Source organism: Rhinopithecus roxellana, chromosome 4, assembly GCF_007565055.1.
Source record: "Rhinopithecus roxellana isolate Shanxi Qingling chromosome 4, ASM756505v1, whole genome shotgun sequence".
Classification (NCBI taxonomy): Eukaryota; Metazoa; Chordata; class Mammalia; order Primates; family Cercopithecidae; genus Rhinopithecus; species Rhinopithecus roxellana.
The window spans coordinates 143,674,304-143,686,895 of NC_044552.1; positions in this window are offsets into that span (position 1 = coordinate 143,674,304).

The window sequence follows — 12,592 nt, forward strand, 5'->3', positions numbered from 1 at the left end:
TTTTTCACCATGGGCCCCTATGGGCTCTCAAATCTCACTTGGCAGATTCCCCGAAAAGCGTGTTAGCAAACTGCTTCCTGAGAACTAAGCTGTAACTCTGTGAGAGGAATTCACAGATCACAAAGAAGTTTCTCAGAAAGCTTCTTTCACGTTTTGTACGGATGATATTTCCTTTATCAGCGTAGGCCTCAATGCGATCGAAAGAAGTCCTCCTCAGGTTCCTCAAAGACAGTGTTAATGGAATGCTGCATGAAACATAAGGTTAACTTTGTGAGATGAATTCACACATCACCAAGTAGTTTCTGAGAAAGCTTCTTTCTGGTTTTCATCTGAGGATATTTCCTTTGTCACCATAAGCTTCATTGCGTTCTGAAGTATCCCATTGCAGATTTGCAGAAAACTGTGTTAGGAAACTGAACACTGAAGAGAAACGTGTAACTCTGTGAGTTGCATTCACACATGAAAAGGCAGTTTCTCAGCAGGCTTCTTTCCAGTTTTGATCTGAGGATATTTTGTTTTTCACCAAAGCCCTCAGTGAGCTCCCAAACATCACTTTGCAGAACACAAGATAACAGAGTTAGCAATCTGTTCCAAGAAAGGAAGGCTGGAACTCAGTGTGATGAGGTCACACATCACAAAGCAATCTCTCAGAAAGCTTCTCTCTAGTTATTACCTGAGGATATTTCCTTTTTCACCATGGGCCCCTCTGGGCTCCCAAATCTCACCTGGTAGATTCCACGAAAAGATTGTTAGCAAACTGCTTCCTGACAACTAAACTGTAACTCTGTGAGAGGAATTCACAGATAACAAAGGTTTCTCAGAAAGCTTCTTTCACATTTTGAACTGATGATATTTTCTTTATCAGCGTAGGCCTCAATGCGATCCAAAGAAGTCCTTCTCACGTTCCTCAAATACAGTGTTAGTGGAATGCTGCAGGAAACATAAGTGTAACTTTGTGAGATGAATTCACACATCACCAAGAAGTTTCTGAGAAAGTTTCTTTCTAGTTTTCATCTGAGGATATTTCCTTTGTCACCGAAGCTTCATTGCGTTCAGAAGTATCCCATTGCAGATTTCCAGAAAACTGTGTTAGCAAACTGAATACTGAAGAGAAACGTGTAACTCTGTGAGTTGCATTCACACATCGAAATGCAGTTTCTCAGAAGGCTTCTTTCCAGTTGAGATCTGAGGATATCTTCTTTCTCACCACAGTCCTCAGTGAGCTCCCAAGTATCACTTTTCAGAACAAAATATAACAGAGGTAGCACATTGTTCCAAGAAGGGAAGGGTGGAACTCTGTGTGATGATGTCACATATCAGAAAGCAATCTCTCAGAAAGCTTCTTTCTAGTTATTATCTGAGGATATTTCGTTTTTCACCATGGGCCCCTATGTGCTCCCAAATCTCACTTGGCAGATTCCACGAAAAGAGTGTTAGAAAACTGCTTCCTAAAACGAAGGGGTAACTCTGTGAGAAGAATTCGCAGATCACAAAGAAGTTTCTCAGAAAGCTTCTTCCACCTTTTGAACTGATGATATTTCCTTTATGAGCATAAGCCTCAATGCGATCCAAAGAAGTCCTTCTCAGGTTCCTCAAAGACAGTGTTAATGGAATGCTGTACGAAACATAAGTGTAACCTTGTGAGATGAATTCACACATCACCCAGAAGTTTCTAAGAAAGTTTCTATCTAGTTTTCATCTGAGGATATTTCCTTTGTCACCGTAAGCTTCTTTGCGTTCAGAAGTATCCCATTGCAAATTTCTAGAAAACTGTGTTAGCGAACTGAACTCTGAGCAGAAACGTGTAACTCTGTGAGTTGCATTCACACCTCGAAATACAGTTTCTCAGAAGGCTTCTTTCCAGTTTTGATCTGAGGATATTTCCTTTTTCACCATAGCCCTCAGTGAGCCCTCAAATATCACTTTGCAGAACACAAGATAACAGAGTTAGCAAACTGTTCCCAGAAGGGAACGTTGGAACACTGTGTGATGAAGTCACACATCAGAAAGCAATCTCTCAGAAAGTTTCTCTCTAGATATTATCTGAGGATATTTCCTTTTTCACCATGGGCCCTATGGGCTCCCAAATTTCACTTGGAAGATTCCACGAAAATAGTATTAGCAAACTGCTTCCTGAGAACCAATTTGTAACTCTGTGAGAGGAATTCACAGATCACAAAGAAGTTTCTCAGAAAGCTTCTTTCCCGTTTTGAACTGATGATATTTCCTTTATCAGCGTAGACCTCAATGAGATCCAAAGAATTCCTTCTCAGGTTTCCCAAAAACAGTGATAATGGACTGCTGCATGAAACATAAGTGTAATTCTGTGAGCCGAATTCACACATCACCAAAAAGTTTCTGAGAAAGCTTCTTTCTAGTTTTCATCTGAGGATATTTCCTTTGTCACTGTAAGCCTCATTGCATTGAGAATTGTCCCATTGCAGATTTCCTGAAAACTGTGTTAGCAAACTGAACACTGAAGAGAAACGTGTAACACTGTGAGTTGCACTCAAATATCGAAATGCAGTTTCTCAGAAAGTTTCTTTCCAGTTTTGATCTTATGATATTTTCTTTTTCACCATAGCCCTCAGTGAGTTCCCAAATATCAGTTTGCAGAACACAATATAACAGAGTTAGCAAACTGTTGCAAGAAGGGAAGGGTGGAACTCGGTGTGATGAAGTCACACATCATAAAGCAATCTCTCAGAAAGCTTCTTTCTACTTATTATCTGAGGATATTTCCTTTTTCACCACAGGACCCTATGGGCTCCCAAATCTCACTTTGCAGATTCCCCGAAATGAGTATTAGCAAACTGTTTCCTGAGAACTAAGCTTTAACTCTGTGAGAGGAATTCACATATCACAAAGTAGTTTCTCAGAAAGCTTCTTTCACATTTTGAACTGATGATATTTCCTTTATCAGCGTATGCCTCAAGAAGTCTTTCTTGATCCAAAGAAGTCTTTCTCAGATTTCTCAACGACAATGTTAACGGAATGCTGCACGAAACATAAGTGTAACTTTGTGAGATGAATTCACACATCACCAAGAAGTTTCTAAGAAAGCTTCTTTCTAGTTTTCATCTGAGGATATTTCCTTTGTTACCGTAAGCTTCATTGCTTTCAGAAGTATCCCATTGCAGATTTCCAGTGAACTGTGTTAGCAAACTGAACACTGAAGTGAAACGTGTAACTCTGTGAGTTGCACTCACACATCGAAATGCAGTTTCTCAGAAGGCTTCTTTCCAGTTTTGATCTCAGTATATTTCCTTTTTCACCATAGCCCTCAGTGAGCTCCCAAATATCACTTTGCAGAACACAAGATAACAGAGTTAGCAAACTGTTCCAAGAAGGGAAGGATGGAACTCTGTGTGATGAAGTCGCACATCAGAAAGCAATCTCACAGAAAGCTTCTCTCTAGTTATTATCTGAGGATATTTCCTTTTTCACCATGGGCCCCTCTGGGCTCCCAAATCTCACTTGGCAGACTCCACGAAAAGAGTATTAGCAATCTGCTTCCTGAGAACTAAGCTTTACCTCTGTGAGAGGAATTCACAGATCACAAAGAAGTTTCTCAGAAAGCTTCTTTCACGTTTTGAACTGATGATATTTCCTTTATCGGCGTAAGCCTAAATGTGATCTAAAGAAGTCCTTCTCAGTTTCTCAAAGACAGTGTTAGTCAAATGCTGCACGAAACATAAGTGTAACTTTGTGACATTAATTCACACATCAACAAGAAGATTCTGAGAAAGCTTATTCCTAGAGTTCATCTGAGTATATTTCCTTTGTCACTGTAAGCTTCTTTGCGTTCAGAAGTATCCCATTGCAGATTTCAAGAAAACTGTGTTAGCAAACTGAACACTGAAGAGAAACGTGTGACTCTGTGAGTTGCATTCACACATCCAAATGCAGTTTCTCAGAAGTCTTCTTTCCAGTTTTGATCTGAGGATATTTTCTTTTTCACCATAGCCCTCAGTGAGCTCCCAAATATCATTTTGCAGAACACAAGATAACAGAGTTAGCAAACTGTTCCAAGAAGGGAAGGGTGGAACTCTGTGTGATGAGGTCACACATCACAAAGCAATCTCTCAGAAAGCTTCTCTCTAGTTATTATGTGAGGATATTTCCTTTTTCACCATGGTCCCCTCTGGGCTCCCAAATCTGACTTGGCAGATTCCACGAAAAGAGTGTTAGCAAACTGCTTCATGAGGACAAAGTTGTAAAACTAGGAGGTTAAGTCACAGATCACAAAGTAGTTTCTCTGAAAGCTTCTTTCACGTTTTGAACTGATGATATTTTCTTTATCAACGTAGTCCTCAATGCGATCCAAAGTAGCCCTTATCGGTTTCCTCAAAGACAGTGTTAATGGAGTGATCCAAGAAACATAAGTGTAACTCAGTGAGAAAAATTCACAGATCTCCAAGAAATTTCTAAGAAAGCTTCCTTCTAGTTTTCATCTGAGGATATTTCCTTTGTCACCATAAGCTTCATTGCGCTAAGAAGTATCCCACTGCAGATTTCAAGAAAACTGTGTTAGCAAACTGATCACTGAAGAGAAACGTGTAACTCTGTGGGTTGCATTCATACATCGAAGCACATTTTTCCAGAAGGCTTCTTTCCAGTTTTTTTGTGAAGATTTTTCCTTTTTCACCATAGCCCTCAATGAGCTCCCAAATATCACTTTGCAGAATCCACAATAACAGTGTTAGGAAACCGTTCCAAGAAGGGAAGGGTGGAACTATATGTGATGAAGTCACACATAAGAAAGCAATCTCTCTAATAGCTTCTCTTTACTTATCATCTGAGGATATTTCCTTTTTCACCGTGGGCCCCAAGGAGCTACCAAATATCACTTTGCAGATTCCACGAAAACAGTGGTAGCAAACTGCTTCATGAGGACTAAGTTGTAACTCTGTGAGATGAATTCACAGATCACAAAGAAGTTTCCCAGAATGCTTCTTTCACCTTTTGAACTGAAAATATTTCCTTTATCAGCATAGGCCTCAAGGCGATCCAAAGTAGCACCTCTCAGGTTCCTCAAAGAGAGTGTTAATGGACTGTTCCAGAAAGATAAGTGGAACCCTGTGAGATGAATTCACACATCACCAAGAAGTTTCTAAGAAAGCGTCTTTCCAGTATTCATCTGAGAATATTTGCTTGTCACCGTAAGCTTCATGGCACTAAGAAGTATCCCATTGCAGATTTCAAGAAAAATGTGTTAGAAAACTGATCACTGAAGAGAAATGTGTAACTCTGTAAGATGAATTCACACCTTGCAATGCGGTTTCTCAGAAGGCTTCTTTCCAGTTTTTATCTGAAGATATTTCCTTTTTCACCATAACCCTCAATGAGCTCCCAAATGTCTCTTTGCAGAATCCACGAGAACAGTGTGAGCAAACTATTCCAAGAAGGGAAGAGTGGAACTCAGTGTGATAAAGTCACACATCAGAAAGGAATCCCTCAGAAAGATTCTCTCCAGTTATTATATGAGGATATTTCCCTTTTCAACATGGCTCCAAAGTGCTCCCAAGTATCATTTTGCAGATTCCACGAAGAGAGTCTCAGCAAACTACTTCATGAGAACTAAGTTGTAACTCTGTGATATGTATTCACAGATCACAAAATAGTTTCTCTGAAAGCTTCTTTCACGTTTTGAACTGATGATATTTCCTGTATAAGCGTATGCATCAATGCGATCCAAAATAGCCCTTCTCAGGTTCCTCAAAGAGAGTGTTAATGGACTGTTCCAGGAAACATAAGTGGAACTCTGTGAGGTGAATTCACACATCACCAAGATGTTTCTAAGAAAGCTTCTTTCTGGTTTTCATCTGAGGATATTTCCTTTGTCACTGGGAGCTTCATTGCGCTAAGAACTATCCCATTGCAGATTTCAAGAAAACTGTGTTAGCAAACTGATCACTGAAGAGAAACGTGTAAATCTGTGAGTTGAATTCATCCATCGAAGTGCATTTTCCCAGAAGGCTTCATTCCAGTTTTGATCTGAAGATATTTCCTTTTTCACCATGGGCTCCTAAGGGCTCCCAATTATCACTTGGCAGATTCCACGAAAACACTGTGAGCAAACTGCTTCCTTAGAACTACACTGTAACTCTGTGAGAGGAATTCACAGATCAAAAAGAAGTTTCTCAGAGAGCTTCTTTCAGGTTTTGAACTGATGATATTTCCTTTATCAGCGTAGGCCTCAATGCGATCCAAAGAACTCCTTCTCAGTTTCCTCAAAGACAGTGTTAATGGAATGCTGCACGAAAAATAAGTGTAACTTTGTGAGATGAATTCACACATCACCAAGACGTTTCTAAGAAAGCTTCTTTCTGGTTTTCATCTGAGGATATTTCCTTTGTCACTGGGAGCTTCATTGCGCTAAGAACTATCCCATTGCAGATTTCAAGAAAACTGTGTTAGCAAACTGATCACTGAAGAGAAACGTGTAAATCTGTGAGTTGAATTCATCCATCGAAGTGCATTTTCCCAGAAGGCTTCATTCCAGTTTTGATCTGAAGATATTTCCTTTTTCACCATGGGCTCCTAAGGGCTCCCAATTATCACTTGGCAGATTCCACGAAAACACTGTGAGCAAACTGCTTCCTTAGAACTACACTGTAACTCTGTGAGAGGAATTCACAGATCAAAAAGAAGTTTCTCAGAGAGCTTCTTTCAGGTTTTGAACTGATGATATTTCCTTTATCAGCGTAGGCCTCAATGCGATCCAAAGAAGTCCTTCTCAGTTTCCTCAAAGACAGTGTTAATGGAATGCTGCACGAAACATAAGTGTAACTGTGTGACATGAATTCACACATCACCAAGAAGTTTCTAAGAAAGTTTCTTTCTACTTTTCACCTGAGGATATTTCCTTTGTCACCGTAAGCTTCATTGCGTTCAGAAGTATCCCATTGCAGATTTCCAGAAAACTGTGTTAGCAATCTGAAGACTGAAGAGAAACGTGTAACTCTGTGAGTTACATTAACACATCAAAATGCAGTTTCTCAGAAGGCTTCCTTCCAGTTTTTATCTGAGGATATTTCCTTTTTCACCATAGCTCTCAGTGAGCTCACAAATATCACTTTGCAGAACATAAGATAACAGAGGTGGCAAAGTGATCCGAGAAGGGAAGGGTGGAACTCTGTGTGATGAAGTCACACATCAGAAAGCAATCTCTCAGAAAGCTTCTCTCTAGTTATTATCTGAGGATATTTCCTTTTTCACCATGGGTCCCTAAGGGCTCCCAATTCTCATTTGGCAGATTCCACGAAAAGAGTGATAGCAAACTGGTTAATGAGAACTAAGCTGTAACTCTGTGAGAGGAATTCACAGATCAAAAAGAAGTATCTCAGAAAGCTTCTTTCACGTTTTGAACTGATGATATTTCCTTTATCAGCGTAGGCCTCAATGCGATCCAAAGAAGTCCTTCTCAGCTTCCTCAAAGACAGTGTTAATGGAATGCTGCACGAAACATAAGTGTAACTTTGTGAGATGAATTCACACATCACCACGAAGTTTCTAAGAAACCTTCTTCCTCGTTTTCATCTGAGGATATTACCTTTGTCACCGTAAGCTTCATTGCGTTCAAAAGTATCTCATTGCAGATTTCCAGAAAACTGTGTTAGGAAACTGAACACTGAAGTGAAACGTGTAAATCTGTGAGTTGCATTCACACATCAAAATGCAGTTTCTCAGAATGCTTCTTTACAGTTTTGATCTGAGGATATTTCCTTTTTCACCAAAGCCCTCAGTGAGCTCCCAAATATCACTTTACAGAACACAAGATAACAGAGTTAGCAAACTGTTCCAAGAAGTGAAGGGTTGAGCTCTGTGTGATGAAGTCACACATCAGCAAGCAATCTCTCAGAAAGATTCTCTCTGGTTATTTTCTGAGGATATTTCCTTTTTCACCATGGGCCCCTATGGGCTCCCAAATCTCACTTGTCAGATTCCACGAAAAGAGTGTTAGCAAACTTCTTCCTGAGAACTAAGCTGTAACTCTGTGAGAGGAATTCACAGATCACAAAGAAGTTTCTCAGAAAGCTTCTTTCGCGTTTTGAACTCATGATATTTCCTTTAACAGCGTAGGCCTCAATGTGATCCAAAGATGTCCTTCTCAGGTTCCTTAAAGATAGTGTTAATGGACTGCTGCACGAAACATAAGTGTAATTCTGTGAGACGAATTCAACATAACCAAGAAGTTTCTAACAAAGCTTCTTTCTAGTTTTCATCTGAGGATATATCCTTTGACACCGTAAGCTTCATTGCGTTCAGAAGTATCACATTGCAGATTTCCAGAAAACTGTGTTAGGAAACTGAACACTGAAGTGAAACGTGTAACTCTGTGAGTTGCATTCACACATCGAAATGAAGTTTCTCAGAATGCTTATTTCCAGTTTTGATCTTAGGATATTTCCTTTTTCACCAAAGCCCTCAGTGAGCCCCCAAATATCACTTTGCAGAACACAAAATAACAGAGTTAGCAAACTGTTCCAAGAAGGGAAGGTTGGAACTCTGTGTGAAAAACTCACACATCAGAAAACAATCTCTCGGAAAGCTTCTCTCTAGTTATTAACTGAGGATATTTCCTTTTTCACCATGGGACCCTAAGGGCTCCCAATTCTCACTTGGCAGATTCCACAAAAACACTGTGAGCAAACTGCTTCCTCAGAACTAAGCTGTAACTCTGTGAGAAGAATTCACAGATCACAAAGAAGTTTCTCAGAAAGCTTCTTTCACGTTTTGAACTGATGATATTTCCTTTACCAGCGTAAGGTCGCAATGCGATCCAAAGAATTCCTTCTCGGGTTCCTCAAAGACAGTGTTAGTGGAATGCTGCATGAAACATAAGTGTAACGTAGTGAGATAAATTCACACATCACCAAGAAGTTTCTACGAAAGCTTCTTTCTCGTTTTCATCTGAGGATATTTCCTTTGTCACCATAAGCTTCATGGCATTCAGAAGTATCCCATTGCAGATTTCCAGAAAACTGTGTTAGGAAACTGAACACTGAAGAGAAACGTGTAACTCTGTGAGTTGCTTTCACAAATCGAAGTGCAGTTTCTCAGAAGGCTTCTTTACAGTTTTGATCTGAGGATATTTCCTTTTTAACCACAGCCCTCAGTGAGCTCCCAAATATCACTTTGCAGAACACAAGATAACAGAGGTAGCAAACTGATCCAAGACAGGAAGGTTGGAACTCTGTGTGATGAAGTCACACATCAGAAAGCAATGTCCCAGAAAGCTTCTCTCTAGTTATTATCTGAGGATATTTCCTTTTTCACCATGGGCCCCTATGGTCTCCCACATCTCACTTGGCAGTTTCCTTGAAAAGAGTGTATGCAAACTGCTTCCTGAGAACTAAGCTGTAACTCTGTGAGTGGAATTCACAGATCACAAAGGAGTTTCTCAGAAAGCTTCTTTCACGATTTCAACTGATGATATTTCCTTTATCAGCGTACGCCTCAAAGCGATCCAAAGACGTCTTCTCAGGTTCCTCAAAGACAGTGTTAATGGAATGCTGCATGAAACATAAGTGTAACTTTGTGAGATGACTTCACACATCACCAAGAAGTTTCTAAGAAAGCTTCTCTCTAGTTTTCATCTGAGGATATTTCCTTTGTCATTGTAAGCTTCATTGTGTTCAGAAGTATCCCTTTGGCCGGGCGCGGTGGCTCAAGCCTGTAATCCCAGCACTTTGGGAGGCCGAGACGGGCGGATCACAAGGTCAGGAGATCGAGACCATCCTGGCGAACACGGTGAAACCCCGTCTCTACTAAAAAAAATACAAAAAACTAGCCGGGCGAGGTGGCGGGCGCCTGTAGTCCCAGCTACTCGGGAGGCTGAGGCAGGAGAATGGCGTAAACCCGGGAGGCGGAGCTTGCAGTGAGCTGAGATCCGGCCACTGCACTCCAGCCTGGGCGATAGAGCGAGACTCCGTCTCAAAAAAAAAAAAAAAAAAAGAAGTATCCCTTTGCAGATTTCCATAAAACTGTGTTAGGAAACTGAACACTGAAAAGAAACGTGTAACTCTGTGAGTTGCATTCACACATCGAAATGCAGTTTCTCAGAAGGCTTCTTTCCAGTTTTCATCTGAGGATATTTCCTTTTTCACCATAGCCCTCAGTGAGCTCCCAAATATCACTGGGAAGGACACAAGATAACAGAGATAGCAAACTGTTCCAAGAAGAGAAGGGTTGAACTCTGTGTGATAAAGTCACACATCAGAAAGCAATGTCTCAGAAAGCTTCTCTCTACTTTTTATCTGATTATATTTCCTTTTTCACCATGGGCCCTTAGGGGCTCCCAAATCTCATTTGGCAGTTTCCACGAAAAGAGTGTTAGCAAACTGCTTTCTGAGAACTATGCTGTAACACTGTGAGGGGAATTCACAGATCACAAAGAAGTTTCTCAGAAAGCTTCTATCACGTTTTAAACTGATGATATTTCCTTTATCAGTGTAGGCCTCAATGCAATCCAAAGAAGTATTTCTCAGGTTCCTCAAAGACAGTTTTAATGTAATGCTTCACGAAACATAAGTGTAACTTTGTGAGATGAATTCACACATCACCAAGAAGTTTCTAAGAATGCTTCTTTCTAGTTTTCATCAGAGGATATTTCCTTTGTCACCGTAAGCTTCATTTGGTTCAGAAGTATCAAATTGCAGATTTCAAGAAAACTGTGTTAGGAAACTGAACACTGAAGAGAAACGTGTAACTCTGTGAGTTGCATTCACACATCGAAATGCAGTTTCTCAGAAGGCTAATTTCCAGTTTTCATCTGAGGATATTTCCTTTTTCACCATAGCCCTCAGTGAGCTCCCAAATATCAATTTGCAGAACACAAGATAAAAGAGTTATCATACTGTTCCAAGAAGGGAAGGTTCAAACTCTGTGTGACGAAGTCACACATCAGAAAGCAATCTCTCAGAAAGCTTCTCTCTAGTTATTATCTTAGGATATTTCCTTTTCCACCATGGGCACCTATGGGCTCCCAAATCTCACTTGGCACATTCCACGAAAAGGGTGTTATCACACTGCTTCCTGAGAGCTAAGCTGTAACTCTGTGAGAGGAATTCACAGATAACAAAGAAGTTTCTCAGAAAGCTTCTTTCACGTTTTGAACTGATGATATTTCCTTTATCAGCGTAGACCTCAATGTGATCCAAAGAAGTCCTTCTCAGGTTCCTCAAAGACAGTGTTAATGGAATGCTGCATGACACATAAGTGTAACATTGTAGGATGAATTCACACATCACCAAGAAGTTTCTAACAGAACTTCTTTCTAGTTTTCATCTGAGGATATTTCCTTTGTCACCGTAAGCTTCATTGCGTTCCGAAGTATCCCATTGCAGATTTCCAGAAAACTGTGTAAGCAATCTGATCACTGAAGAGAAACGTGTATCTCTGTGAGATGCATTCACACATCGAAATGCAGACTCTCAGAAGGCTTCTTTCCACTTTTGATCTGAGGATACTTTCTTTTTCACCATAGGACTCAGTGAGCTCCCTAGTATCACTTTGCAGATCACAAAATACCAGATTTAGCAAACTGTTCCAAGAAGGGAAGGGTTGAACTCTGTGTGATGAAGTCACACATCAGAAAGCATTCTCTCAAATAGCTTCTCGCTAGATATTATCTGATTATATTTCCTTTTTCACCAAGGATCCCATGGGCTCCCAAAACTCACTTGGCAGATTCCATGAAAAGAGTGTTAGCAAACTGCTTCATGAGAACGAAGCTGTAACTATGTGAGAGGAATTCACAGATCACAAAGAAGTTTCTCAGAAAGCTTCTTTCACATTTTGAACTGATGATATTTCCTTTATCAGCGTAGGCCACAATGCGATCCAAAGAAGTCCTTCTAAGTTTCCTCAAAGACAGTGTTAATGGAATGCTGCACGAAACATAAGTGTAACTTCGTGAGATGAATTCACACATCACCAAGAATTTTCTAAGAAAGCTTCTTTCTAGTTTTCATCTGAGGATATTTCCTTTGTCACCGTAGCTTCATTGCGTTCATACGTATCCCATTGCAGATTTCCAGAAAACTGTGTCAGCAAACTGAACACTGAAGAGAAACGTGTAACTCTGTGAGTTGCATTCACACATCAAAATGCAGTTTCTCAGAAGGCTTCTTTCCAGTTTTGATCTGAGGATATTTCCTTTTTCACTGTAGCCCTCAGTGAGCTCCCAAATATCACTTTGCAGAACACAACATAAGAGAGTTAGCAAACTGTTCCAAGAAGGGAAGGGTTGAACTCTGTGTGATAAAGTCACACATCAGAAAGCAAAATCTCAGAAAGCTTCCCTCTAGTTATTATCTGAGGATATTTCCTTTTTCAGCATGGGCCCCTATGGGCTCCCATTTCTCACGTGGCAAATGCCACGAAAAGAGTGTTAGCAACTGCTTCTTGAGAACGAAGCTGTAACTCTGTGAGAGGAATTCACAGATCACAAAGAAGTTTCTCAGAAAGCTTCTTTCACGTTTTGAACTGATGATATTTCCTTTATCAGCGTAGGCCTCAATGCATTCCAAAGAAGTCCTTCTCAGGTTCCTCAAAGACAGTGTTAATGGAATGCTGCACGAAACAT